This window comes from Cervus elaphus, chromosome 19 (assembly GCF_910594005.1).
Source record: "Cervus elaphus chromosome 19, mCerEla1.1, whole genome shotgun sequence".
Taxonomy (NCBI): domain Eukaryota; kingdom Metazoa; phylum Chordata; class Mammalia; order Artiodactyla; family Cervidae; genus Cervus; species Cervus elaphus.
This window is the reverse complement of record NC_057833.1, coordinates 113,403,130-113,430,325: the sequence shown is the minus strand read 5'-3', so window position 1 is coordinate 113,430,325 and position 27,196 is coordinate 113,403,130.

Below are 27,196 nucleotides of genomic sequence, written 5' to 3'. Positions count from 1 at the left end.
TTCCACGTGCCACAGGAATCCTGGGACTCCTATCAAGTTTCACGAGGAGTCAGGCATCGTCTTCTTTGGAGGCACTGATCTCCGCGTACCTCTGGAGTTTTCAAAGGGTGTGAGGCTATCGGTCTCGATGAGGTGGGGAACTAAGTCTTTCTCTGTGCTTTCCACAGGGGATTCAGACATCCTTTCGTCCTGGGAGATGCAAGACGAGCCTGCATTGAAGTCACTGCAGGGATATCCGGCCTTATTTCGAGTCAGGGCATCGCGGTGTCCATTCCACTTGAGGCCGCAAACTCAGGGTCCCTCTCACATACCTAGAGCTGAGAGAAGCCTCCGCTTGAGGTGCTTGTGGTAAGGTGGTATTCCTCTGGAGACGAATCCAGGGACTAACCTCTCTTTTCGAGTTGATTTTTGGTCCACAGAGTTCTTTCGTGTTGCTACAGTGACCTCAGGATCCCTCTATCCTTGAAACAGTGTTCTTGGGGTTTCTCTGGAGTGCCATCAAGGAAATCAAGGCTCCTTTCATGTGTGATGTGCAAGACGGAATTGCTCTACACGCAGGACAGGGGAATCGGGCCTCATCTCGCATCGAGGGGGAAGTCTCATGGTTTTTCTCGAGTTGCGGCGGGAACCTGGGGTATATTCTCGAGTTAAGACGGGGATGGCCCTTCCACCCACGTGTTTGTTCAGCCACGTCAGGACTCCTGCCTAGTTGCGAGGGAAAACTCGGGATTCTCCTCGAGGCTTGGCAGGGAAATTGGAACGCCTCTCCAGCTGAGGCGGGAGACCAAGGGTCCCTTTCCACGTGCCACAAGAATCCTGGGACTCCTATCAAGTTTCACGAGGAGTCAGGCATCGTCTCCTTTGGAGGCACTGATCTCCGCGTACCTCTGGAGTTTTCAAAGGATTTGAGGCCCCCGGTCGCGATGAGGTGGGGAACTAGGTGTTTCTCTGTGGTCTCCACAGGGGATTCAGACATCCTTTCTTCTTGGGAGATGCAAGACGAGCCTGCATTCCAGTCACTGCAGGGATATCCGGCCTTATTTCGAGTCAGGGCATCGCGGTGTCCATTCCACTTGAGGCCGCAAACTCAGGGTCCCTCTCACATACCTAGTGCTGAGAGAAGCCTCCTCTTGAGGTGCTTGTGGTAAGGTGGTATTCCTCTGGAGTCGAAGCCAGGGACTAACCTCTCATCTCGAGTTGATTTTTGGTCCACGGAGCTCTTTCGTGTTGCTACAGTGACCTCAGGATCCCTCTAGCCTTGAAACAGTGTTCTTGGGGTTTCTCTGGAGTGCCATGAAGGAAATCAAGGCTCCTTTCATGTGTGATGTGCAACACAGAATTGCTCTGCACGCAGTGCAGGGGAATCGGGCCTCATCTCGCGGCGAGGGGGAAGTCTCATGGTTTTTCTCGAGTTGCGGCGGGAACCTGGGGTATATTCTCGAGTTACGACGGGGATGGCCCTTCCACACACGTGTTTGTTCAGCGACGTCAGGACTCTTGCCTAGTTGCGAGACACAACTCGGGATTCTCCTCGAGGCTTGGCAAGGCAATTGGGACGCCTCTCCAGCTGAGGCGGGAGACCAAGGGTCCCTTTCCACGTGCCACAGGAATCCTGGGACTCCTATCAAGTTTCACGAGGAGTCAGGCATCGTCTCCTTTGGAGGCACTGATCTCCGCGTACCTCTGGAGTTTTCAAAGGATGTGAGGCCTCCGGTCGCGATGAGGTGGGGAACTAGGTCTTTCTCTGTGGTCTCCACAGGGGATTCAGACATCCTTTCATCTTGGGAGATGCAAGACGAGCCTGCATTCAAGTCACTGCAGGGATATCCAGCCTTATTTCGCGTCAGGGCATCGCGGTGTCCATTCCACTTGAGGCCGCAAACTCAGGGTCCCTCTCACATACCTAGAGCTGAGAGAAGCCTCCTCTTGAGGTGCTTGTGGTAAGGTGGTATTCCTCTGGATTCGAAGCCAGGGACTAACCTCTCATCTCGAGTTGATTTTTGGCCCACGGAGCTCTTTCGTGTTGCTACAGTGACCTCAGGATCCCTCTAGCCTTGAAACAGTGTTCTTGGGGTTTCTCTGGAGTGCCATGAAGGAAATCAAGGCTCCTTTCATGTGTGATGTGCAACACGGAATTGCTCTGCACGCAGTGCAGGGGAATCGGGCCTCATCTCGCGGCGAGGGGGAAGTCTCATGGTTTTTCTCGAGTTGCGGCGGGAACCTGGGGTATATTCTCGAGTTACGACGGGGATGGCCCTTCCACCCACGTGTTTCTTCAGCGACGTCAGGACTCCTGCCTAGTTGCGAGGGACAACTCTGGATTCTCCTCGAGGCTTGGCTGGGCAATTGGGACGCCTCTCCAGCTGAGGCGGGAGACTAAGTGTCCCTTTCCAAGTGCCACAGGAATCCTGGGACTCCTATCAAGTTTCACGAGGAGTCAGGCATCATCTCCTTTGGAGGCACTGATCTCCGCGTACCTCTGGAGTTTTCAAAGGATGTGAGGCTATCGGTCGCGATGAGGTGGGGAACTAAATCTTTCTCTGTGCTTTCCACAGGGGATTCAGACATCCTTTCGTCCTGGGAGATGCAAGACGAGCCTGCATTGAAGTCACTGCAGGGATATCCGGCCTTATTTCGAGTCAGGGCATCGCGGTGTCCATTCCACTTGAGGCCGCAAACTCAGGGTCCCTCTCACATACCTAGAGCTGAGAGAAGCCTCCTCTTGAGGTGCTTGTGGTAAGGTGGTATTCCTCTGGAGACGAATCCAGGGACTAACCTCTCTTTTCGAGTTGAATTTTGGTCCACAGAGTTCTTTCGTGTTGCTACAGTGACCTCAGGATCCCTCTAGCCTGGAAACAGTGTTCTTGGGGTTTCTCTGGAGTGCCATCAAGGAAATCAAGGCTCCTTTCATGTGTGATGTGCAAGACGGAATTGCTCTGCACGCAGTACAGGGGAATCGGGCCTCATCTCACATCGATGGGGAAGTCTCATGGTTTTTCTCGAGTTGCGGCGGGAACCTGGGGTATATTCTCGAGTTACGACGGGGATGGCCCTTCCACACACGTGTGTGTTCAGCCATGTCAGGACTCCTGCCTAGTTACGAGACACAACTCGGGATTCTCCTCGAGGCTTTGCAGGGCAATTGGGACGCCTCTCCAGCTGAGACGGGAGACCAAGGGTCCCTTTCCACGTGCCACAGGAATCCTGGGTCTGCTATCAAGTTTCACGAGGAGTCAGGCATCGTCTCCTTTGGAGGCACTGATCTCCGCATACCTCTAGATTTTTCAAAGGATTTGAGGCCTCCTGTCGCGATGAGGTGGGGAACTAGGTCTTTCTCTGTGGTCTCCACAGGGGATTCAGACATCCTTTCATCTTGGGAGATGCAAGACGAGCCTGTATTCAAGCCACTGCAGGGATATCCAGCCTTATTTCGCGTCAGGGCATCGCGGTGTCCATTCCACTTGAGGCCGCAAACTCAGGGTCCCTCTCACATACCTAGAGCTGAGAGAAGCCTCCTCTTGAGGTGCTTGTGGTAAGGTGGTATTCCTCTGGAGACGAATCCAGGGACTAACCTCTCTTTTCGAGTTGAATTTTGGTCCACAGAGTTCTTTCGTGTTGCTACAGTGACCTCAGGATCCCTCTAGCCTTGAAACAGTGTTCTTGGGGTTTCTCTGGAGTGCCATCAAGGAAATCAAGGCTCCTTTCATGTGTGATGTGCAAGACGGAATTGCTCTGCACGCAGTACAGGGGAATCGGGCCTCATCTCACATCGATGGGGAAGTCTCATGGTTTTTCTCGAGTTGCGGCGGGAACCTGGGGTATATTCTCGAGTTACGACGGGGATGGCCCTTCCACACACGTGTGTGTTCAGCCATGTCAGGACTCCTGCCTAGTTACGAGACACAACTCGGGATTCTCCTCGAGGCTTTGCAGGGCAATTGGGACGCCTCTCCAGCTGAGACGGGAGACCAAGGGTCCCTTTCCACGTGCCACAGGAATCCTGGGTCTGCTATCAAGTTTCACGAGGAGTCAGGCATCGTCTCCTTTGGAGGCACTGATCTCCGCATACCTCTGGAGTTTTCAAAGGATTTGAGGCCTCCTGTCGCGATGAGGTGGGGAACTAGGTCTTTCTCTGTGGTCTCCACAGGGGATTCAGACATCCTTTCATCTTGGGAGATGCAAGACGAGCCTGTATTCAAGCCACTGCAGGGATATCCAGCCTTATTTCGCGTCAGGGCATCGCGGTGTCCATTCCACTTGAGGCCGCAAACTCAGGGTCCCTCTCACATACCTAGAGCTGAGAGAAGCCTCCTCTTGAGGTGCTTGTGGTAAGGTGGTATTCCTCTGGAGTCGAAGCCAGGGACTAACCTCTCATCTCGAGTTGATTTTTGGCCCACGGAGCTCTTTCGTGTTGCTACAGTGACCTCAGGATCCCTCTATCCTTGAAACAGTGTTCTTGGGGGTTCTCTGGAGTGCCATCAAGGAAATCAAGGCTCCTTTCATGTGTGATGTGCAACACGGAATTGCTCTGCACGCAGTGCAGGGGAATCGGGCCTCATCTCGCGGCGAGGGGGAAGTCTCATGGTTTTTCTCGAGTTGCGGCGGGAACCTGGGGTATATTCTCGAGTTACGACGGGGATGGCCCTTCCACCTACGTGTTTCTTCAGCGACGTCAGGACTCCTGCCTAGTTGGGAGGGACAACTCTGGATTCTCCTCGAGGCTTGGCAGGGCAATTGGGACGCCTCTCCAGCTGAGGCGGGAGACCAAGTGTCCCTTTCCAAGTGCCACAGGAATCCTGGGACTCCTATCAAGTTTCACGAGGAGTCAGGCATCGTCTCCTTTGGAGGCACTGATCTCCGCGTACCTCTGGAGTTTTCAAAGGATGTGAGGCTATCGGTCGCGATGAGGTGGGGAACTAAGTCTTTCTCTGTGCTTTCCACAGGGGATTCAGACATCCTTTCGTCCTGGGAGATGCAAGACGAGACTGCATTAAAGTCACTGCAGGGATATCCGGCCTTATTTCGAGTCAGGGCTTCGCGGTGTCCATTCCACTTGAGGCCGCAAACTCAGGGTCCCTCTCACATACCTAGAGCTGAGAGAAGCCTCCTCTTGAGGTGCTTGTGGTAAGGTGGTATTCCTCTGTAGTCGAAGCCAGGGACTAACCTCTCTTTTCGAGTTGATTTTTGATCCACAGAGTTCTTTCGTGTTGCTACAGTGACCTCAGGATCCCTCTATCCTTGAAACAGTGTTCTTGGGGTTTCTCTGGAGTGCCATCAAGGAAATCAAGGCTCCTTTCATGTGTGATGTGCAACACGGAATTGCTCTGCACGCAGTACAGGGGAATCGGGCCTCATCTCGCATCGAGGGGGAAGTCTCATGGTTTTTCTCGAGTTGCGGCGGGAACCTGGGGTATATTCTCGAGTTACGACGGGGATGGCACTTACACCCACGTGTTTGTTCAGCCCCGTCAGGACTCCTGCCTAGTTGCGAGGGACAACTCGGGATTCTCCTCGAGGCTTGGCAGGGCAATTGGAACGCCTCTCCAGCTGAGGCGGGAGACCAAGGGTCTCTTTCCACGTGCCACAAGAATCCTGGGATTCCTATCAAGTTTCACGAGGAGTCAGGCATCGTCTCCTTTGGAGGCACTGATCTCCGCGTACCTCTGGAGTTTTCAAAGGATGTGAGGCCTCCGGTCGCGATGAGGTGGGGAACTAGGTGTTTCTCTGTGGTCTCCACAGGGGATTCAGACATCCTTTCTTCTTGGGAGATGCAAGACGAGCCTGCATTCAAGTCACTGCAGCGATATCCGGCCTTATTTCGAGTCAGGGCATCGCGGTGTCCATTCCACTTGAGGCCGCAACTCAGGATCCCTCTCACATACCTAGAGCTGAGAGAAGCCTCCTCTTGAGGTGCTTGTGGTAAAGTGGTATTCCTCTGGAGTCGAAGCCAGGGACTAACCTCTCATCTCGTGTTGATTCTTGGTCCACGGAGCTCTTTCGTGTTGCTACAGTGACCTCAGGATCCCTCTAGCCTTGAAACAGTGTTCTTGGGGTTTCTCTGGAGTGCCATCAAGGAAATCAAGGCTCCTTTCATGTGTGATGTGCAACACAGAATTGCTCTGCACGCAGTGCAGGGGAATCGGGCCTCATCACGCGGCGAGGGGGAAGTCTCATGGTTTTTCTCGAGTTGCGGCGGGAACCTGGGGTATATTCTCGAGTTACGACGGGGATGGCCCTTCCACACACGTGTGTGTTCAGCCATGTCAGGACTCCTGCCTAGTTGCGAGACACAACTCGGGATTCTCCTCGAGGCTTTGCAGGGCAATTGGGACGCCTCTCCAGCTGAGACGGGAGACGAAGGGTCCCTTTCCACGTGCCACAGGAATCCTGGGTCTCCTATCAAGTTTCACGAGGAGTCAGGCATCGTCTCCTTTGGAGGCACTGATCTCCGCATACCTCTGGAGTTTTCAAAGGATTTGAGGCCTCCTGTCGCGATGAGGTGGGGAACTAGGTCTTTCTCTGTGGTCTCCACAGGGGATTCAGACACCCTTTCGTCTTGGGAGATGCAAGACGAGCCTGCATTCAAGTCACTGCAGGGATATCCGGCCCTTATTTCGAGTCAGGGCATCGCGGGTGTCCATTTCACTTGAGGCCGCAAACTCAGGGCCCTCTCACATACCTAGAGCTGAGAGAAGCCTCCGCTTGAGGTGCTTGTGATAAGGTGCTATTCCTCTGGAGTCGAAGCCAGGGACTAACCTCTCATCTCGAGTTTGATTTTTGGCCCACGGAGCTCTTTCGTGTTGCTACAAGTGACCTCAGGATCCCTCTAGCCTTGAAACAGTGTTCTTGGGGTTTCTCTGGAGTGCCATCAAGGAAATCAAGGCTCCTTTCATGTGTGATGTGCAACACGGAATTGCTCTGCACGCAGTGCAGGGGAATCGGGCCTCATCTCGCGGCGAGGGGGAAGTCTCATGGTTTTTCTCGAGTTGCGGCGGGAACCTGGGGTATAATCTCGAGTTACGACGGGGATGGCCCTTCCACCCACGTGTTTCTTTAGCGACGTCAGGACTCCTGCCTAGTTGCGAGGGACAACTCGGGATTCTCCTCGAGGCTTGGCAGGGCAATTGGGACGCCTCTCCAGCTGAGGCGGGAAACCAAGTGTCCCTTTCCAAGTGCCACAGGAATCCTGGGACTCCTATCAAGTCTCACGAGGAGTCAGGCATCGTCTCCTTTGGAGGCACTGATCTCCGCGTACCTCTGGAGTTTTCAAAGATGTGAGGCTATCGGTCGCGATGAGGTGGGGAACTAAGTCTTTCTCTGTGCTTTCCACAGGGGATTCAGACATCCTTTCGTCCTGGGAGATGCAGGACGAGCCTGCATTGAAGTCACTGCAGGGATATCCGGCCTTATTTCGAGTCAGGGCATCGCGGTGTCCATTCCACTTGAGGCCGCAATCTCAGGGTCCCTCTCACATACCTAGAGCTGAGAGAAGCCTTCTCTTGAGGTGCTTGTGGTAAGGTGGTATTCCTCTGGAGTCGAAGCCAGGGACTAACCTCTCTTTTCGAGTTGATTTTTGGTCCACAGAGTTCTTTCGTGTTGCTACAGTGACCTCAGGATCCCTCTATCCTTGAAACAGTGTTCTTGGGGTTTCTCTGGAGTGCCATCAAGGAAATCAAGGCTCCTTTCATGTGTGATGTGCAAGACGGAATTGCTCTGCACGCAGTACAGGGGAATCGGGCCTCATCTCGCATCGAGGGGGAAGTCTCATGGTTTTTCTCGAGTTGCGGCGGGAACCTGGGGTATATTCTCGAGTTACGACGGGATGGCCCTTCCACCCACGTGTTTGTTCAGCCACGTCAGGACTCCTGCCTAGTTGCGAGGGAAAACTCGGGATTCTCCTCGAGGCTTGGCAGGGGCAATTGGAACGCCTACTCCAGCTGAGGCGGGAGACCAAGGGTCTCTTTCCACGTGCCACAAGAATCCTGGGACTCCTATCAATTTTCACGAGGAGTCAGGCATCGTCTCCTTTGGAGGCACTGATCTCCGCGTACCTCTGGAGTTTTCAAAGGATGTGAGGCCTCCGGTCGCGATGAGGTGGGAACTAGGTGTTTCTCTGTGGTCTCCACAGGGGATTCAGACATCCTTTCTTCTTGGGAGATGCAAGACGAGCCTGCATTCAAGTCACTGCAGGGATATCCGGCCTTATTTCGAGTCAGGGCATCGCGCTGTCCATTCCACTTGAGGCCGCAAACTCAGGATCCCTCTCACATACGTAGAGCTGAGCGAAGCCTCCTCTTGAGGTGCTTGTGGTAAGGTGGTATTCCTCTGGAGTCGAAGCCAGGGACTAACCTCTCATCTCGTGTTGATTCTTGGTCCACGGAGCTCTTTCGTGTTGCTACAGTGCCCTCAGGATCCCTCTAGCCTTGAAACAGTGTTCTTGGGGTTTCTCTGGAGTGCCATCAAGGAAATCAAGGCTCCTTTCATGTGTGATGTGCAACACGGAATTGCTCTGCACGCAGTGCAGGGGAATCGGGCCTCATCACGCGGCGAGGGGGAAGACTCATGGTTTTTCTCGAGTTGCGGCGGGAACCTGGGGGATATTCTCGAGTTACGACGCGGGATGGCCCTTCCACACACGTGTTTCTTCAGCGACGTCAGAACTACTGCCTAGTTGCGAGGGACAACTCGGGATTCTCCTCGAGGCTTTGCAGGGCAATTGGGACGCCTCTCCAGCTGAGACGGGAGACCAAGGGTCCCTTTCCACGTGCCACAGGAATCCTGGGTCTCCTATCAAGTTTCACGAGGAGTCAGGCATCGTCTCCTTTGGAGGCACTGATCTCCGCGTACCTCTGGAGTTTTCAAAGGATTTGAGGCCTCCTGTCGCGATGAGGTGGGGAACTAGGTCTTTCTCTGTGGTCTCCACAGGGGAATCAGACACCCTTTCGTCTTGGAAGATTCAAGACGAGCCTACATTCCAGTCACTGCAGGGATATCCGGCCTTATTTCGAGTCAGGGCATCGCGGTGTCCATTCCACTTGAGGCCGCAAACTCAGGGTCCCTCTCACATACCTAGAGCTGAGAGAATCCTCCTCTTGAGGTGCTTGTGGTAAGGTGGTATTCCTCTGGAGTCGAAGCCAGGGACTAACCTCTCATCTTGAGTTGATTTTTGGTCCACGGAGCTCTTTCGTGTTGCTACAGTGACCTCAGGATCCCTCTAGCCTTGAAACAGTGTTCTTGGGGTTTCTCTGGAGTGCCATCAAGGAAATCAAGGCTCCTTTCATGTGTGATGTGCAAGACGGAATTGCTCTGCACGCAGTACAGGGGAATCGGGCCTCATCTCGCATCGAGGGGGAAGTCTCATGGTTTTTCTCGAGTTGCGGCGGGAACCTGGGGTATATTCTCGAGTTACGACGGGGATGGCCCTTCCACCCACGTGTTTGTTCAGCCACGTCAGGACTCCTGCCTAGTTGCGAGGGACAACTCGGGATTCTCCTCGAGGCTTGGCAGGGCAATTGGAACGCCTCTCCAGCTGAGGCGGGAGACCAAGGGTCCCTTTCACGTGCCACAAGAATCCTGGGACTCCTATCAATTTTCACGAGGAGTCAGGCATCGTCTCCTTTGGAGGCACTGATCTCCGCGTACCTCTGGAGTTTTCAAAGGATGTGAGGCCTCCGGTCGTGATGAGGTGGGGAACTAGGTGTTTCTCTGTGGTCTCCACAGGGGATTCAGACATCCTTTCTTCTTGGGAGATGCAAGACGAGCCTGCATTCCAGTCACTGCAGGGATATCCGGCCTTATTTCGAGTCAGGGCATCGCGGTGTCCATTCCACTTGAGGCCACAAACTCAGGATCCCTCTCACATACCTAGAGCTGAGAGAAGCCTCCTCTTGAGGTGCTTGTGGTAAGGTGGTATTCCTCTGGAGTCGAAGCCAGGGACTAACCTCTCATCTCGAGTTGATTTTTGGTCCACGGAGCTCTTTCGTGTTGCTACAGTGACCTCAGGATCCCTCTAGCCTTGAAAGAGTGTTCTTGGGGTTTCTCTGGAGTGCCATCAAGGAAATCAAGGCTCCTTTCATGTGTGATGTGCAACACGGAATTGCTCTGCACGCAGTGCAGGGGAATCGGGCCTCATCTCGCGGCGAGGGGGAAGTCTCATGGTTTTTCTCGAGTTGCGGCGGGAACCTGGGGTATATTCTCGAGTTACGACGGGGATGGCCCTTCCACCCACGTGTTTCTTCAGCGACGTCAGGACTCCTGCCTAGTTGCGAGGGACAACTCGGGATTCTCCTCGAGGCTTGGCAGGGCAATTGGGACGCCTCTCCAGCTGAGGCGGGAGACCAAGTGTCCCTTTCCAAGTGCCACAGGAATCCTGGGACTCCTATCAAGTTTCACGAGGAGTCAGGCATCGTCTCCTTTGGAGGCACTGATCTCCGCGTACCTCTGGAGTTTTCAAAGGATGTGAGGCTATCGGTCGCGATGAGGTGGGGAACTAAGTCTTTCTCTGTGCTTTCCACAGGGGATTCAGACATCCTTTCGTCCTGGGAGATGCAAGACGAGCCTGCATTGAAGTCACTGCAGGGATATCCGGCCTTATTTCGAGTCAGGGCATCGCGGTGTCCATTCCACTTTAGGCCGCAAACTCAGGGTCCCTCTCACATACCTAGAGCTGAGAGAAGCCTCCTCTTGAGGTGCTTGTGGTAAGGTGGTATTCCTCTGGAGTCGAAGCCAGGGACTAACCTCTCTTTTCGAGTTGATTTTTGGTCCACAGAGTTCTTTCGTGTTGCTACAGTGACCTCAGGATCCCTCTATCCTTGAAACAGTGTTCTTGGGGTTTCTCTGGAGTGCCATCAAGGAAATCAAGGCTCCTTTCATGTGTGATGTGCAAGACGGAATTGCTCTGCACGCAGTACAGGGGAATCGGGCCTCATCTCGCGGCGAGGGGGAAGTCTCATGGTTTTTCTCGAGTTGCGGCGGGAACCTGGGGTATATTCTCGAGTTACGACGGGGATGGCCCTTCCACCCACGTGTTTGTTCAGCCACGTCAGGACTCCTGCCTAGTTGCGAGGGACAACTCGGGATTCTCCTCGAGGCTTGGCAGGGCAATTGGAACGCCTCTCCAGCTGAGGCGGGAGACCAAGGGTCTCTTTCCACGTGCCACAAGAATCCTGGGACTCCTATCAAGTTTCACGAGGAGTCAGGCATCGTCTCCTTTGGAGGCACTGATCTCCGCGTACCTCTGGAGTTTTCAAAGGATGTGAGGCAACCGGTCGCGATGAGGTGGGGAACTAGGTGTTTCTCTGTGGTCTCCACAGGGGATTCAGACATCCTTTCTTCTTGGGAGATGCAACACGAGCCTGCATTCAAGTCACTGCAGGGATATCCGGCCTTATTTCGAGTCAGGGCATCGCGGTGTCCATTCCACTTGAGGCCGCAAACTCAGGATCCCTCTCACATACCTAGAGCTGAGAGAAGCCTCCTCTTGAGGTGCTTGTGGTAAGGTGGTATTCCTCTGGAGTCGAAGCCAGGGACTAACCTCTCATCTCGTGTTGATTCTTGGTCCACGGAGCTCTTTCGTGTTGCTACAGTGACCTCAGGATCCCTCTAGCCTTGAAACAGTGTTCTTGGGGTTTCTCTGGAGTGCCATCAAGGAAATCAAGGCTCCTTTCATGTGTGATGTGCAACACGGTATTGCTCTGCACGCAGTGCAGGGGAATCGGGCCTCATCACGCGGCGAGGGGGAAGACTCATGGTTTTTCTCGAGTTGCGGCGGGAACCTGGGGTATATTCTCGAGTTACGACCCGGATGGCCCTTCCACACACGTGTTTCTTCAGCGACGTCAGGACTCCTGCCTAGTTGCGAGGGACAACTCGGGATTCTCCTCGAGGCTTGGCAGGGCAATTGGGACGCCTCTCCAGCTGAGACGGGAGACCAAGCGTCCCTTTCCACATGCCACAGGAATCCTGGGTCTCCTATCAAGTTTCACGAGGAGTCAGGCATCGTCTCCTTTGGAGGCACTGATCTCCGCATACCTCTGGAGTTTTCAAAGGATTTGAGGCCTCCTGTCGCGATGAGGTGGGGAACTAGGTCTTTCTCTGTGGTCTCCACAGGGGATTCAGACACCCTTTCGTCTTGGTAGATGCAAGACGAGCCTGCATTCCAGTCACTGCAGGGATATCCGGCCTTATTTCGAGTCAGGGCATCGCGGTGTCCATTCCACTTGAGGCCGCAAACTCAGGGTCCCTCTCACATACCTAGAGCTGAGAGAAGCCTCCTCTTGAGGTGCTTGTGGTAAGGTGGTATTCCTCTGGAGTCGAAGCCAGGACTAACCTCTCATCTCGAGTTGATTTTTGGCCCACGGAGCTCTTTCGTGTTGCTACAGTGACCTCAGGATCCCTCTAGCCTTGAAACAGTGTTCTTGGGGTTTCTCTGGAGTGCCATGAAGGAAATCAAGGCTCCTTTCATGTGTGATGTGCAACACGGAATTGCTCTGCACGCAGTGCAGGGGAATCGGGCCTCATCTCGCGGCGAGGGGGAAGTCTCATGGTTTTTCTCGAGTTGCGGCGGGAACCTGGGGTATATTCTCGAGTTACGACGGGGATGGCCCTTCCACCCACGTGTTTCTTCAGCGACGTCAGGACTCCTGCCTAGTTGCGAGGGACAACTCTGGATTTTCCTCGAGGCTTGGCAGGGCAATTGGGACGCCTCTCCAGCTGAGGCGGGAGACCAAGTGTCCCTTTCCAAGTGCCACAGGTATCCTGGGACTCCTATCAAGTTTCACGAGGAGTCAGGCATCGTCTCCTTTGGAGGCACTGATCTCCACGTACCTCTGGAGTTTTCAAAGGATGTGAGGCTATCGGTCGCGATGAGGTGGGGAACTAAGTCTTTCTCTGTGCTTTATACAGGGGATTCAGACATCCTTTCGTCCTGGGAGATGCAAGACGAGCCTGCATTCAAGTCACTGCAGGGATATCCGGCCTTATTTCGAGTCAGGGCATCGCGGTGTCCATTCCACTTGAGGCTGCAAACTCAGGGTCCCTCTCACATACCTAGAGCTGAGAGAAGCCTCCTCTTGAGGTGCTTGTGGTAAGGTGGTATTCCTCTGGAGACGAATCCAGGGACTAACCTCTCTTTTCGAGTTGATTTTTGGTCCACAGAGTTCTTTCGTGTTGCTACAGTGACCTCAGGATCCCTCTAGCCTTGAAACAGTGTTCTTGGGGTTTCTCTGGAGTGCCATCAAGGAAATCAAGGCTCCTTTCATGTGTGATGTGCAAGACGGAATTGCTCTGCACGCAGTACAGGGGAATCGGGCCTCATCTCGCATCGAGGGGCAAGTCTCATAGTTTTTCTCGAGTTGCGGCGGGAACCTGGGGTATATTCTCGAGTTACGACGGGGATGGCCCTTCCACCCACGTGTTTGTTCAGCCACGTCAGGACTCCTGCCTAGTTGCGGGGGACAACTCGGGATTCTCCTCGAGGCTTGGCAGGGCAATTGGAACGCCTCTCCAGCTGAGGCGGGAGACCAAGTATCCCTTTCCAAGTGCCACAGGTATCCTGGGACTCCTATCAAGTTTCACGAGGAGTCAGGCATCGTCTCCTTTGGAGGCACTGATCTCCACGTACCTCTGGAGTTTTCAAAGGATGTGAGGCTATCGGTCGCGATGAGGTGGGGAACTAAGTCTTTCTCTGTGCTTTCCACAGGGGATTCAGACATCCTTTCGTCCTGGGAGATGCAAGACGAGCCTGCATTGAAGTCACTGCAGGGATATCCGGCCTTATTTCGAGTCAGGGCCTCGCGGTGTCCATTCCACTTGAGGCTGCAAACTCAGGATCCCTCTCACATACCTAGAGCTGAGAGAAGCCTCCTCTTGAGGTGCTTGTGGTAAGGTGGTATTCCTCTGGAGACGAATCCAGGGACTAACCTCTCTTTTCGAGTTGATTTTTGGTCCACAGAGTTCTTTCGTGTTGCTACAGTGACCTCAGGATCCCTCTAGCCTTGAAACAGTGTTCTTGGGGTTTCTCTGGAGTGCCATCAAGGAAATCAAGGCTCCTTTCATGTGTGATGTGCAAGACGGAATTGCTCTGCACCCAGTACAGGGGAATCGGGCCTCATCTCGCATCGAGGGGCAAGTCTCATAGTTTTTCTCGAGTTGCGGCGGGAACCTGGGGTATATTCTCGAGTTACGACGGGGATGGCCCTTCCACCCACGTGTTTGTTCAGCCACGTCAGGACTCCTGCCTAGTTGCGGGGGACAACTCGGGATTCTCCTCGAGGCTTGGCAGGGCAATTGGAACGCCTCTCCAGCTGAGGCGGGAGACCAAGTGTCCCTTTCCACGTGCCACAAGAATCCTGGGACTCCTATCAATTTTCACGAGGAGTCAGGCATCGTCTCCTTTGGAGGCACTGATCTCCGCGTACCTCTGGAGTTTTCAAAGGATGTGAGGCCTCCGGTCGCGATGAGGTGGGGAACTAGGCCTTTCTCTGTGGTCTCCACAGGGGATTCAGACACCCTTTCTTCTTGGGAGATGCAAGACGAGCCTGCATTCCAGTCACTGCAGGGATATCTGGCCTTATTTCGAGTCAGGGCATAGCGGTGTCCATTCCACTTGAGGCCGCAAACTCAGGGTCCCTCTCTCATACCTAGAGCTGAGAGAAGCCTCCTCTTGAGGTGCTTGTGGTAAGGTGGTATTCCTCTGGAGACGAATCCAGGGACTAACCTCTCTTTTCGAGTTGATTTTTGGTCCACAGAGTTCTTTCGTGTTGCTACAGTGACCTCAGGATCCCTCTAGCCTTGAAACAGTGTTCTTGGGGTTTCTCTGGAGTGCCATCAAGGAAATCAAGGCTCCATTCATGTGTGATGTGCAAGACGGAATTGCTCTGCACGCAGTACAGGGGAATCGGGCCTCATCTCGCATCGAGGGGGAAGTCTCATGGTTTTTCTCGAGTTGCGGCGGGAACCTGGGGTATATTCTCGAGTTACGACGGGGATGGCCCTTCCACCACGTGTTTGTTCAGCCACGTCAGGACTCCTGCCTACTTGCGAGGGACAACTCGGGATTCTCCTCGAGGCTTGGCAGGGCAATTGGAACGCCTCTCCAGCTGAGGCGGGAGACCAAGGGTCCCTTTCCACGTGCCACAAGAATCCTGGGTCTCCTATCAAGTTTCACGAGGAGTCAGGCATCGTCTCCTTTGGAGGCACTGATCTCCGCATACCTCTGGAATTTTCAAAGGATTTGAGGCCTCCTGTCGCGATGAGGTGGGGAACTAGGTCTTTGTCTGTGGTCTCCACAGGGGATTCAGACACCCTTTCTTCTTGGGAGATGCAAGACGAGCCTGCATTCCAGTCACTGCAGGGATATCTGGCCTTATTTCGAGTCAGGACATCGCAGTGTCCATTCCACTTGAGGCCGCAAACTCAGGGTCCCTCTCACATACCTAGAGCTGAGAGAAGCCTCCTCTTGAGGTGCTTGTGGTAAGGTGGTATTCCTCTGGAGTCGAAGCCACGGACTAACCTCTCATCTCGAGTTGATTTTTGGTCCACAGAGATCTTTCGTGTTGCTACAGTGACCTCAGGATCCCTCTAGCCTTGAAACAGTGTTCTTGGGGTTTCTCTGGAGTGCCATCAAGGAAATCAAGGCTCCTTTCATGTGTGATGTGCAACACAGAATTGCTCTGCACGCAGTGCAGGGGAATCGGGCCTCATCTCGCGGCGATGGGGAAGTCTCATGGTTTTTCTCGAGTTGCGGCGGGAACCTGGGGTATATTCTCGAGTTACGACGGGGATGGCCCTTCCACCCACGTGTGTGTTCAGCCACGTCAGGACTCTTGCCTAGTTGCGAGACACAACTCGGGATTCTCCTCGAGGCTTGGCAGGGCAATTGGGATGCCTCTCCAGCTGAGGCGGGAGACCAAGGGTCCCTTTCCACGTGCCACAGGAATCCTCGGACTCCTATCAAGTTTCACGAGGAGTCAGGCATCGTCTCCTTTGGAGGCACTGATCTCCGCGTACCTCTGGAGTTTTCAAAGGATGTGAGGCCTCCAGTCGCGATGAGGTGGGGAACTAGGTCTTTCTCTGTGGTCTCCACAGGGGATTCAGACATCCTTTCATCTTGGGCGATGCAAGACGAGCCTGCATTCAAGTCACTGCAGGGATATCCAGCCTTATTTCGCGTCAGGGCATCGCGGTGTCCATTCCACTTGAGGCTGCAAACTCAGGGTCCCTCTCACATACCTAGAGCTGAGAGAAGCCTCCTCTTGAGGTGCTTGTGGTAAGGTGGTATTCCTCTGGAGTCGAATCCAGGGACTAACCTCTCATCTCGAGTTGATTTTTGGCCCACGGAGCTCTTTCGTGTTGCTACAGTGACCTCAGGATCCCTCTAGCCTTGAACAGTGTTCTTGGGGTTTCTCTGGAGTGCCATCAAGGAAATCAAGGCTCCTTTCATGTGTGATGTGCAACACGGAATTGCTCTGCACGCAGTGCAGGGGAATCGGGCCTCATCTCGCAGCGAGGGGGAAGTCTCATGGTTTTTCTCGAGTTGCGGCGGGAACCTGGGGTATATTCTCGAGTTACGACGGGGATGGCCCTTCCACCCACGTGTTTCTTCAGCGACGTCAGGACTCCTGCCTAGTTGCGAGGGACAACTCTGGATTCTCCTCGAGGCTTGGCAGGGCAATTGGGACGCCTCTCCAGCTGAGGCGGGAGACCAAGTGTCCCTTTCCAAGTGCCACAGGAATCCTGGGACTCCTATCAAGTTTCACGAGGAGTCAGGCATCGTCTCCTTTGGAGGCACTGATCTCCGCGTACCTCTGGAGTTTTCAAAGGATGTGAGGCCTGCTGTCGGGATGATGTGGGGAACTAGGTGTTTCTCTGTGGTCTCCACAGGGGATTCAGACATCCTTTCTTCTTGGGAGATGCAAGACGAGCCTGCATTCAGGTCACTGTAGGGATATCCGGCCTTATTTCGAGTCAGGGCATCACGGTGTCCATTCCACTTGAGGCCGCAAACTCAGGATCCCTCTCACATACCTAGAGCTGAGAGAAGCCTCCTCTTGAGGTGCTTGTGGTAAGGTGGTATTCCTCTGGAGACGAATCCAGGGACTAACCTCTCTTTTCGAGTTGATTTTTGGTCCACAGAGTTCTTTCGTGTTGCTACAGTGACCTCAGGATCCCTCTAGCCTTGAAACAGTGTTCTTGGGGTTTCTCTGGAGTGCCATCAAGGAAATCAAGGCTCCTTTCATGTGTGATGTGAAACACAGAATTGCTCTGCACGCAGTGCAGGGGAATCGGGCCTCATCTCGCGGCGAGGGGGAAGTCTCATGGTTTTTCTCGAGTTGCGGCGGGAACCTGGGGTATATTCTCGAGTTACGACGGGGATGGCCCTTCCACCCACGTGTTTGTTCAGCCACGTCAGGACTCTTGCCTAGTTGCGAGACAGAACTCGGGATTCTCCTCGAGGCGTGGCAAGGCAATTGGGATGCCTCTCCAGCTGAGGCGGGAGACCAAGGGTCCCTTTCAACGTGCCACAGGAATCCTCGGACTCCTATCAAGTTTCACGAGGAGTCAGGCATCGTCTCCTTTGGAGGCACTGATCTCCACGTACCTCTGGAGTTTTCAAAAGATGTGAGGCCTCAGGTCGCGATGAGGTGGGGAACTAGGTCTTTCTCTGTGGTCTCCACAGGGGATTCAGACATCCTTTCTTCTTGGGAGATGCAAGACGAGCCTGCATTCCAGTCACTGCAGGGATATCCGGCCTTATTTCGAGTCAGGGCATCGCGGTGTCCATTCCACTTGAGGCCGCAAACTCAGGATCCCTCTCACATACCTAGAGCTGAGAGAAGCCTCCTCTTGAGGTGCTTGTGGTAAGGTGGTATTCCTCAGGAGTCGAAGCCAGGGACTAACCTCTCATCTCATGTTGATTCTTGGTCCACGGAGCTCTTTCGTGTTGCTACAGTGACCTCAGGATCCCTCTAGCCTTGAAACAGTGTTCTTGGGGTTTCTCTGGAGTGCCATCAAGGAAATCAAGGCTCCTTTCATGTGTGATGTGCAACACGGAATTGCACTGCACGCAGTGCAGGAGAATCGGGCCTCATCTCGCGGCGAGGGGGAAGTCTCATGGTTTTTCTCGAGTTGCGGCGGGAACCTGGGGTATATTCTCGAGTTACGACGGGGATGGCCCTTCCACACACGTGTGTGTTCAGCCATGTCAGGACTCCTGCCTAGTTGCGAGGGACAACTCGGGATTCTCCTCGAGGCTTGGCAGGGCAATTGGAACGCCTCTCCAGCTGAGACGGGAGACCAAGGGTCCCTTTCCACGTGCCACAGGAATCCTGGGTCTCCTATCAAGTTTCACGAGGAGTCAGGCATCGTCTCCTTTGGAGGCACTGATCTCCGCATACCTCTGGAGTTTTCAAAGGATTTGAGGCCTCCTGTCGCGATGAGGTGGGGAACTAGGTCTTTCTCTGTGGTTTCCACAGGGGATTCAGACACCCTTTCGTATTGGGAGATGCAAGACGAGCCTGCATTCCAGTCACTGCAGGGATATCCGGCCTTATTTCGAGTCAGGGCATCGCGGTGCCCATTCCACTTGAGGCCGCAAACTCAGGGTCCCTCTCACATACCTAGAGCTGAGAGAAGCCTCCTCTTGAGGTGCTTGTGGTAAGGTGGTATTCCTCTGGAGTCGAAGCCAGGGACTAACCTCTCATCTCGAGTTGATTTTTGGTCCACGGAGCTCTTTCGTGTTGCTACAGTGACCTCAGGATCCCTCTAGCCTTGAAACAGTGTTCTTGGGGTTTCTCTGGAGTGCCATCAAGGAAATCAAGGCTCCTTTCATGTGTGATGTGCAACACGGAATTGCTCTGCACGCAGTGCAGGGGAATCGGGCCTCATCTCGCGGCGAGGGGGAAGTCTCATGGTTTTTCTCGAGTTGCGGCGGGAACCTGGGGTATATTCTCGAGTTACGACGGGGATGGCCCTTCCACCCACGTGTTTCTTCAGCGACGTCAGGACTCCTGCCTAGTTGCGAGGGACAACTCTGGATTCTCCTCGAGGCTTGGCAGGGCAACTGGGACGCCTCTCCAGCTGAGGCGGGAGACCAAGTGTCCCTTTCCAAGTGCCACAGGAATCCTGGGTCTCCTATCAAGTTTCACGAGGAGTCAGGCATCGTCTCCTTTGGAGGCACTGATCTCCGCATACCTCTGGAGTTTTCAAAGGATGTGAGGCTATCGGTCGCGATGAGGTGGGGAACTAAGTCTTTCTCTGTGCTTTCCACAGGGGATTCAGACATCCTTTCGTCCTGGGAGATGCAAGAAGAGCCTGCATTGAAGTCACTGCAGGGATATCCGGCCTTATTTCGAGTCAGGGCATCGCGGTGTCCATTCCACTTGAGGCCGCAAACTCAGGGTCCCTCTCACATACCTAGAGCTGAGAGAAGCCTCCTCTTGAGGTGCTTGTGGTAAGGTGGTATTCCTCTGGAGACGAATCCAGGGACTAACCTCTCTTTTCGAGTTGATTTTTGGTCCACAGAGTTCTTTCATGTTGCTACAGTGAGCTCAGGATCCCTCTATTCTTGAAACAGTGTTCTTGGGGTTTCTCTGGAGTGCCATCAAGGAAATCAAGGCTCCTTTCATGTGTGATGTGCAAGACGCAATTGCTCCGCACGCAGTACAGGGGAATCGGTCCTCATCTCGCATCGAGGGGGAAGTCTCATGGTTTTTCTCGAGTTGCGGCGGGAACCTGGGGTATATTCTCGAGTTACGACGGGGATGGCCCTTCCACCCACGTGTTTGTTCAGCCACGTCAGGACTCCTGCCTAGTTGCGAGGGACAACTCGGGATTCTCCTCGAGGCTTGGCAGGGCAATTGGAACGCCTCTCCAGCTGAGGCGGGAGACTAAGTGTCCCTTTCCACGTGCCACAAGAATCCTGGGACTCCTATCAAGTTTCACGAGGAGTCAGGCATCGTCTCCTTTGGAGGCACTGATCTCCGCGTACCTCTGGAGTTTTCAAAGGATGTGAGGCCTCCGGTCGCGATGAGGTGGGGAACTAGGTGTTTCTCTGTGGTCTCCACAGGGGATTCAGACATCCTTTCTTCTTGGGAGATGCAAGACGAGCCTGCATTCCAGTCACTGCAGGGATATCCGGCCTTATTTCGAGTCAGGGCATCGCGGTGTCCATTCCACTTGAGGCCGCAAACTCAGGGTCCCTCTCACATACCTAGAGCTGAGAGAAGCCTCCTCTTGAGGTGCTTGTGGTATGGTGGTATTCCTCTGGAGTCGAAGCCAGGGACTAACCTCTCATCTCGAGTTGATTTTTGGCCCACGGAGCTCTTTCGTGTTGCTACAGTGACCTCAGGATCCCTCTATCCTTGAAACAGTGTTCTTGGGGTTTCTCTGGAGTGCCATCAAGGAAATCAAGGCTCCTTTCATGTGTGATGTGCAACACGGAATTGCTCTGCACGCAGTGCAGGGGAATCGGGCCTCATCTCGCGGCGAGGGGGAAGTCTCATGGTTTTTCTCGAGTTGCGGCGGGAACCTGGGGTATATTCTCGAGTTACGACGGGGATGGCCCTTCCACCCACGTGTTTCTTCAGCGACGTCATAACTCCTGCCTAGTTGCGAGGGACAACTCTGGATTCTCCTCGAGGCTTGGCAGGGCAATTGGGACGCCTCTCCAGCTGAGGCGGGAGACCAAGTGTCCCTTTCCAAGTGCCACAGGAATCCTGGGACTCCTATCAAGTTTCACGAGGAGTCAGGCATCGTCTCCTTTGGAGGCACTGATCTCTGCGTACCTCCGGAGTTTTCAAAGGATGTGAGGCTATCGGTCGCGATGAGGTGGGGAACTAAGTCTTTCTCTGTGCTTTCCACAGGGGATTCAGACATCCTTTCGTCCGGGGAGATGCAGGACGAGCCTGCATTGAAGTCACTGAAGGGATATCCGGCCTTATTTCGAGTCAGTGCATCGCGGTGTCCATTCCACTTGAGGCCGCAAACTCAGGGTCCCTCTCACATACCTAGAGCTGAGAGAAGCCTCCTCTTGAGGTGCTTGTGGTAAGGTGGTATTCCTCTGGAGACGAATCCAGGGACTAACCTCTCTTTTCGAGTTGATTTTTGGTCCACAGAGTTCTTTCGTGTTGCTACAGTGACCTCAGGATCCCTCTATCCTTGAAACAGTGTTCTTGGGGTTTCTCTGGAGTGCCATCAAGGAAATCAAGGCTCCTTTCATGTGTGATGTGCAAGACGGAATTGCTCTGCACGCAGTGCAGGGGAATCGGGCCTCATCTTGCGGCGAGGGGGAAGTCTCATGGTTTTTCTCGAGTTGCGGCGGGAACCTGGGGTATATTCTCGAGTTACGACGGGGATGGCCCTTCCACCCACGTGTTTGTTCAGCCACGTCAGGACTCCTGCCTAGTTGCGAGGGACAACTCGGGATTCTCCTCGAGGCTTGGCAGGGCAATTGGAACGCCTCTCCAGCTGAGGCGGGAGACCAAGGGTCCCTTTCCACGTGCCACAAGAACCCTGGGACTCCTATCAAGTTTCACGAGGAGTCAGGCATCGTCTCCTTTGGAGGCACTGATCTCCGCGTACCTCTGGAGTTTTCAAAGGATGTGAGGCCTCCGGTCGCGATGAGGTGGGGAACTAGGTGTTTCTCTGTGGTCTCCACAGGGGATTTAGACATCCTTTCTTCTTGGGAGATGCAAGACGAGCCTGCATTCAAGTCACTGCAGGGATATCCGGCCTTATTTCGAGTCAGGGCATCGCGGTGTCCATTCCACTTGAGGCCGCAAACTCAGGATCCCTCTCACATACCTAGAGCTGAGAGAAGCCTCCTCTTGAGGTGCTTGTGGTAAGGTGGTATTCCTCAGGAGTCGAAGACAGGGACTAACCTCTCATCTCGTGTTGATTCTTGGTCCACGGAGCTCTTTCGTGTTGCTACAGTGACCTCAGGATCCCTCTAGCCTTGAAACAGTGTTCTTGGGGTTTCTCTGGAGTGCCATCAAGGAAATCAAGGCTCCTTTCATGTGTGATGTGCAACACGGAATTGCTCTGCACGCAGTGCAGGGGAATCGGGCCTCATCTCGCGGCGAGGGGGAAGTCTCATGGTTTTTCTCGAGTTGCGGCGGGAACCTGGGGTATATCCTCGAGTTACGACGGGGATGGCCCTTCCACACACGTGTGTGTTCAGCCATGTCAGGACTCCTGCCTAGTTGCGAGGGACAACTCGGGATTCTCCTCGAGGCTTTGCAGGGCAATTGGGACGCCTCTCCAGCTGAGACGGGAGACCAAGGGTCCCTTTCCACGTGCCACAGGAATCCTGGGTCTCCTATCAAGTTTCACGAGGAGTCAGGCATCGTCTCCTTTGGAGGCACTGATCTCCGCATACCTCTGGAGTTTTCAAAGGATTTGAGGCCTCCTGTCGCGATGAGGTGGGGAACTAGGTCTTTCTCTGTGGTTTCCACAGGGGATTCAGACACCCTTTCGTATTGGGAGATGCAAGACGAGCCTGCATTCCAGTCACTGCAGGGATATCCGGCCTTATTTCGAGTCAGGGCATCGCGGTGCCCATTCCACTTGAGGCCGCAAACTCAGGGTCCCTCTCACATACCTAGAGCTGAGAGAAGCCTCCTCTTGAGGTGCTTGTGGTAAGGTGGTATTCCTCTGGAGTCGAAGCCAGGGACTAACCTCTCATCTCGAGTTGATTTTTGGCCCACGGAGCTCTTTCGTGTTGCTACAGTGACCTCAGGATCCCTCTAGCCTTGAAACAGTGTTCTTGGGGTTTCTCTGGAGTGCCATCAAGGAAATCAAGGCTCCTTTCATGTGTGATGTGCAACACGGAATTGCTCTGCACGCAGTGCAGGGGAATCGGGCCTCATCTCGCGGCGAGGGGGAAGTCTCATGGTTTTTCTCGAGTTGCGGCGGGAACCTGGGGTATATTCTCGAGTTACGACGGGGATGGCCCTTCCACCCACGTGTTTCTTCAGCGACGTCAGGACTCCTGCCTAGTTGCGAGGGACAACTCTGGATTCTCCTCGAGGCTTGGCAGGGCAACTGGGACGCCTCTCCAGCTGAGGCGGGAGACCAAGTGTCCCTTTCCAAGTGCCACAGGAATCCTGGGTCTCCTATCAAGTTTCACGAGGAGTCAGGCATCGTCTCCTTTGGAGGCACTGATCTCCGCATACCTCTGGAGTTTTCAAAGGATGTGAGGCTATCGGTCGCGATGAGGTGGGGAACTAAGTCTTTCTCTGTGCTTTCCACAGGGGATTCAGACATCCTTTCGTCCTGGGAGATGCAAGAAGAGCCTGCATTGAAGTCACTGCAGGGATATCCGGCCTTATTTCGAGTCAGGGCATCGCGGTGTCCATTCCACTTGAGGCCGCAAACTCAGGGTCCCTCTCACATACCTAGAGCTGAGAGAAGCCTCCTCTTGAGGTGCTTGTGGTAAGGTGGTATTCCTCTGGAGACGAATCCAGGGACTAACCTCTCTTTTCGAGTTGATTTTTGGTCCACAGAGTTCTTTCATGTTGCTACAGTGAGCTCAGGATCCCTCTATTCTTGAAACAGTGTTCTTGGGGTTTCTCTGGAGTGCCATCAAGGAAATCAAGGCTCCTTTCATGTGTGATGTGCAAGACGCAATTGCTCCGCACGCAGTACAGGGGAATCGGTCCTCATCTCGCATCGAGGGGGAAGTCTCATGGTTTTTCTCGAGTTGCGGCGGGAACCTGGGGTATATTCTCGAGTTACGACGGGGATGGCCCTTCCACCCACGTGTTTGTTCAGCCACGTCAGGACTCCTGCCTAGTTGCGAGGGACAACTCGGGATTCTCCTCGAGGCTTGGCAGGGCAATTGGAACGCCTCTCCAGCTGAGGCGGGAGACTAAGTGTCCCTTTCCACGTGCCACAAGAATCCTGGGACTCCTATCAAGTTTCACGAGGAGTCAGGCATCGTCTCCTTTGGAGGCACTGATCTCCGCGTACCTCTGGAGTTTTCAAAGGATGTGAGGCCTCCGGTCGCGATGAGGTGGGGAACTAGGTGTTTCTCTGTGGTCTCCACAGGGGATTCAGACATCCTTTCTTCTTGGGAGATGCAAGACGAGCCTGCATTCCAGTCACTGCAGGGATATCCGGCCTTATTTCGAGTCAGGGCATCGCGGTGTCCATTCCACTTGAGGCCGCAAACTCAGGGTCCCTCTCACATACCTAGAGCTGAGAGAAGCCTCCTCTTGAGGTGCTTGTGGTATGGTGGTATTCCTCTGGAGTCGAAGCCAGGGACTAACCTCTCATCTCGAGTTGATTTTTGGCCCACGGAGCTCTTTCGTGTTGCTACAGTGACCTCAGGATCCCTCTATCCTTGAAACAGTGTTCTTGGGGTTTCTCTGGAGTGCCATCAAGGAAATCAAGGCTCCTTTCATGTGTGATGTGCAACACGGAATTGCTCTGCACGCAGTGCAGGGGAATCGGGCCTCATCTCGCGGCGAGGGGGAAGTCTCATGGTTTTTCTCGAGTTGCGGCGGGAACCTGGGGTATATTCTCGAGTTACGACGGGGATGGCCCTTCCACCCACGTGTTTCTTCAGCGACGTCATAACTCCTGCCTAGTTGCGAGGGACAACTCTGGATTCTCCTCGAGGCTTGGCAGGGCAATTGGGACGCCTCTCCAGCTGAGGCGGGAGACCAAGTGTCCCTTTCCAAGTGCCACAGGAATCCTGGGACTCCTATCAAGTTTCACGAGGAGTCAGGCATCGTCTCCTTTGGAGGCACTGATCTCTGCGTACCTCCGGAGTTTTCAAAGGATGTGAGGCTATCGGTCGCGATGAGGTGGGGAACTAAGTCTTTCTCTGTGCTTTCCACAGGGGATTCAGACATCCTTTCGTCCGGGGAGATGCAGGACGAGCCTGCATTGAAGTCACTGAAGGGATATCCGGCCTTATTTCGAGTCAGTGCATCGCGGTGTCCATTCCACTTGAGGCCGCAAACTCAGGGTCCCTCTCACATACCTAGAGCTGAGAGAAGCCTCCTCTTGAGGTGCTTGTGGTAAGGTGGTATTCCTCTGGAGACGAATCCAGGGACTAACCTCTCTTTTCGAGTTGATTTTTGGTCCACAGAGTTCTTTCGTGTTGCTACAGTGACCTCAGGATCCCTCTATCCTTGAAACAGTGTTCTTGGGGTTTCTCTGGAGTGCCATCAAGGAAATCAAGGCTCCTTTCATGTGTGATGTGCAAGACGGAATTGCTCTGCACGCAGTGCAGGGGAATCGGGCCTCATCTTGCGGCGAGGGGGAAGTCTCATGGTTTTTCTCGAGTTGCGGCGGGAACCTGGGGTATATTCTCGAGTTACGACGGGGATGGCCCTTCCACCCACGTGTTTGTTCAGCCACGTCAGGACTCCTGCCTAGTTGCGAGGGACAACTCGGGATTCTCCTCGAGGCTTGGCAGGGCAATTGGAACGCCTCTCCAGCTGAGGCGGGAGACCAAGGGTCCCTTTCCACGTGCCACAAGAACCCTGGGACTCCTATCAAGTTTCACGAGGAGTCAGGCATCGTCTCCTTTGGAGGCACTGATCTCCGCGTACCTCTGGAGTTTTCAAAGGATGTGAGGCCTCCGGTCGCGATGAGGTGGGGAACTAGGTGTTTCTCTGTGGTCTCCACAGGGGATTTAGACATCCTTTCTTCTTGGGAGATGCAAGACGAGCCTGCATTCAAGTCACTGCAGGGATATCCGGCCTTATTTCGAGTCAGGGCATCGCGGTGTCCATTCCACTTGAGGCCGCAAACTCAGGATCCCTCTCACATACCTAGAGCTGAGAGAAGCCTCCTCTTGAGGTGCTTGTGGTAGGTGGTATTCCTCAGGAGTCGAAGCCAGGGACTAACCTCTCATCTCGTGTTGATTCTTGGTCCACGGAGCTCTTTCGTGTTGCTACAGTGACCTCAGGATCCCTCTAGCCTTGAAACAGTGTTCTTGGGGTTTCTCTGGAGTGCCATCAAGGAAATCAAGGCTCCTTTCATGTGTGATGTGCAACACGGAATTGCTCTGCACGCAGTGCAGGGGAATCGGGCCTCATCTCGCGGCGAGGGGGAAGTCTCATGGTTTTTCTCGAGTTGCGGCGGGAACCTGGGGTATATCCTCGAGTTACGACGGGGATGGCCCTTCCACACACGTGTGTGTTCAGCCATGTCAGGACTCCTGCCTAGTTGCGAGGGACAACTCGGGATTCTCCTCGAGGCTTTGCAGGGCAATTGGGACGCCTCTCCAGCTGAGACGGGAGACCAAGGGTCCCTTTCCACGTGCCACAGGAATCCTGGGTCTCCTATCAAGTTTCACGAGGAGTCAGGCATCGTCTCCTTTGGAGGCACTGATCTCCGCATACCTCTGGAATTTTCAAAGGATTTGAGGCCTCATGTCGCGATGAGGTGGGGAACTAGGTCTTTCTCTGTGGTCTCCACAGGGGATTCAGACACCCTTTCGTCTTGGGAGATGCAAGACGAGCCTGCATTCCAGTCACTGCAGGGATATCCGGCCTTATTTCGAGTCAGGGCATCGCGGTGTCCATTCCACTTGAGGCCGCAAACTCAGGGTCCCTCTCACATACCTAGAGCTGAGAGAAGCCTCCTCTTGAGATGCTTGTGGTAAGGTGGTATTCCTCTGGAGTCGAAGTCAGGGACTAACCTCTCATCTCGAGTTGATTTTTGGTCCACGGAGCTCTTTCGTGTTGCTACAGTGACCTCAGGATCCCTCTAGCCTTGAAACAGTGTTCTTGGGGTTTCTCTGGAGTGCCATGAAGGAAATCAAGGCTCCTTTCTTGTGTGATGTGCAACACAGAATTGCTCTGCACGCAGTGCAGGGGAATCGGGCCTCATCTCGCGGCGAGGGGGAAGTCTCATGGTTTTTCTCGAGTTGCGGCGGGAACCTGGGGTATATTCTCGAGTTACGACGGGGATGGCCCTTCCACCCACGTGTTTGTTCAGCCACGTCAGGACTCCTGCCTAGTTGCGAGGGACAACTCGGGATCCTCCTGGAGGCTTTGCAGGGCAATTGGGACGCCTCTCCAGCTGAGGCGGGCGACCAAGTGTCCCTTTCCAAGTGCCACAGGAATCCTGGGACTCCTATCAAGTTTCACGAGGAGTCAGGCATCGTCTCCTTTGGAGGCACTGATCTCCGCGTACCTCTGGAGTTTTCAAAGGATGTGAGGCTATCGGTCGCGATGAGGTG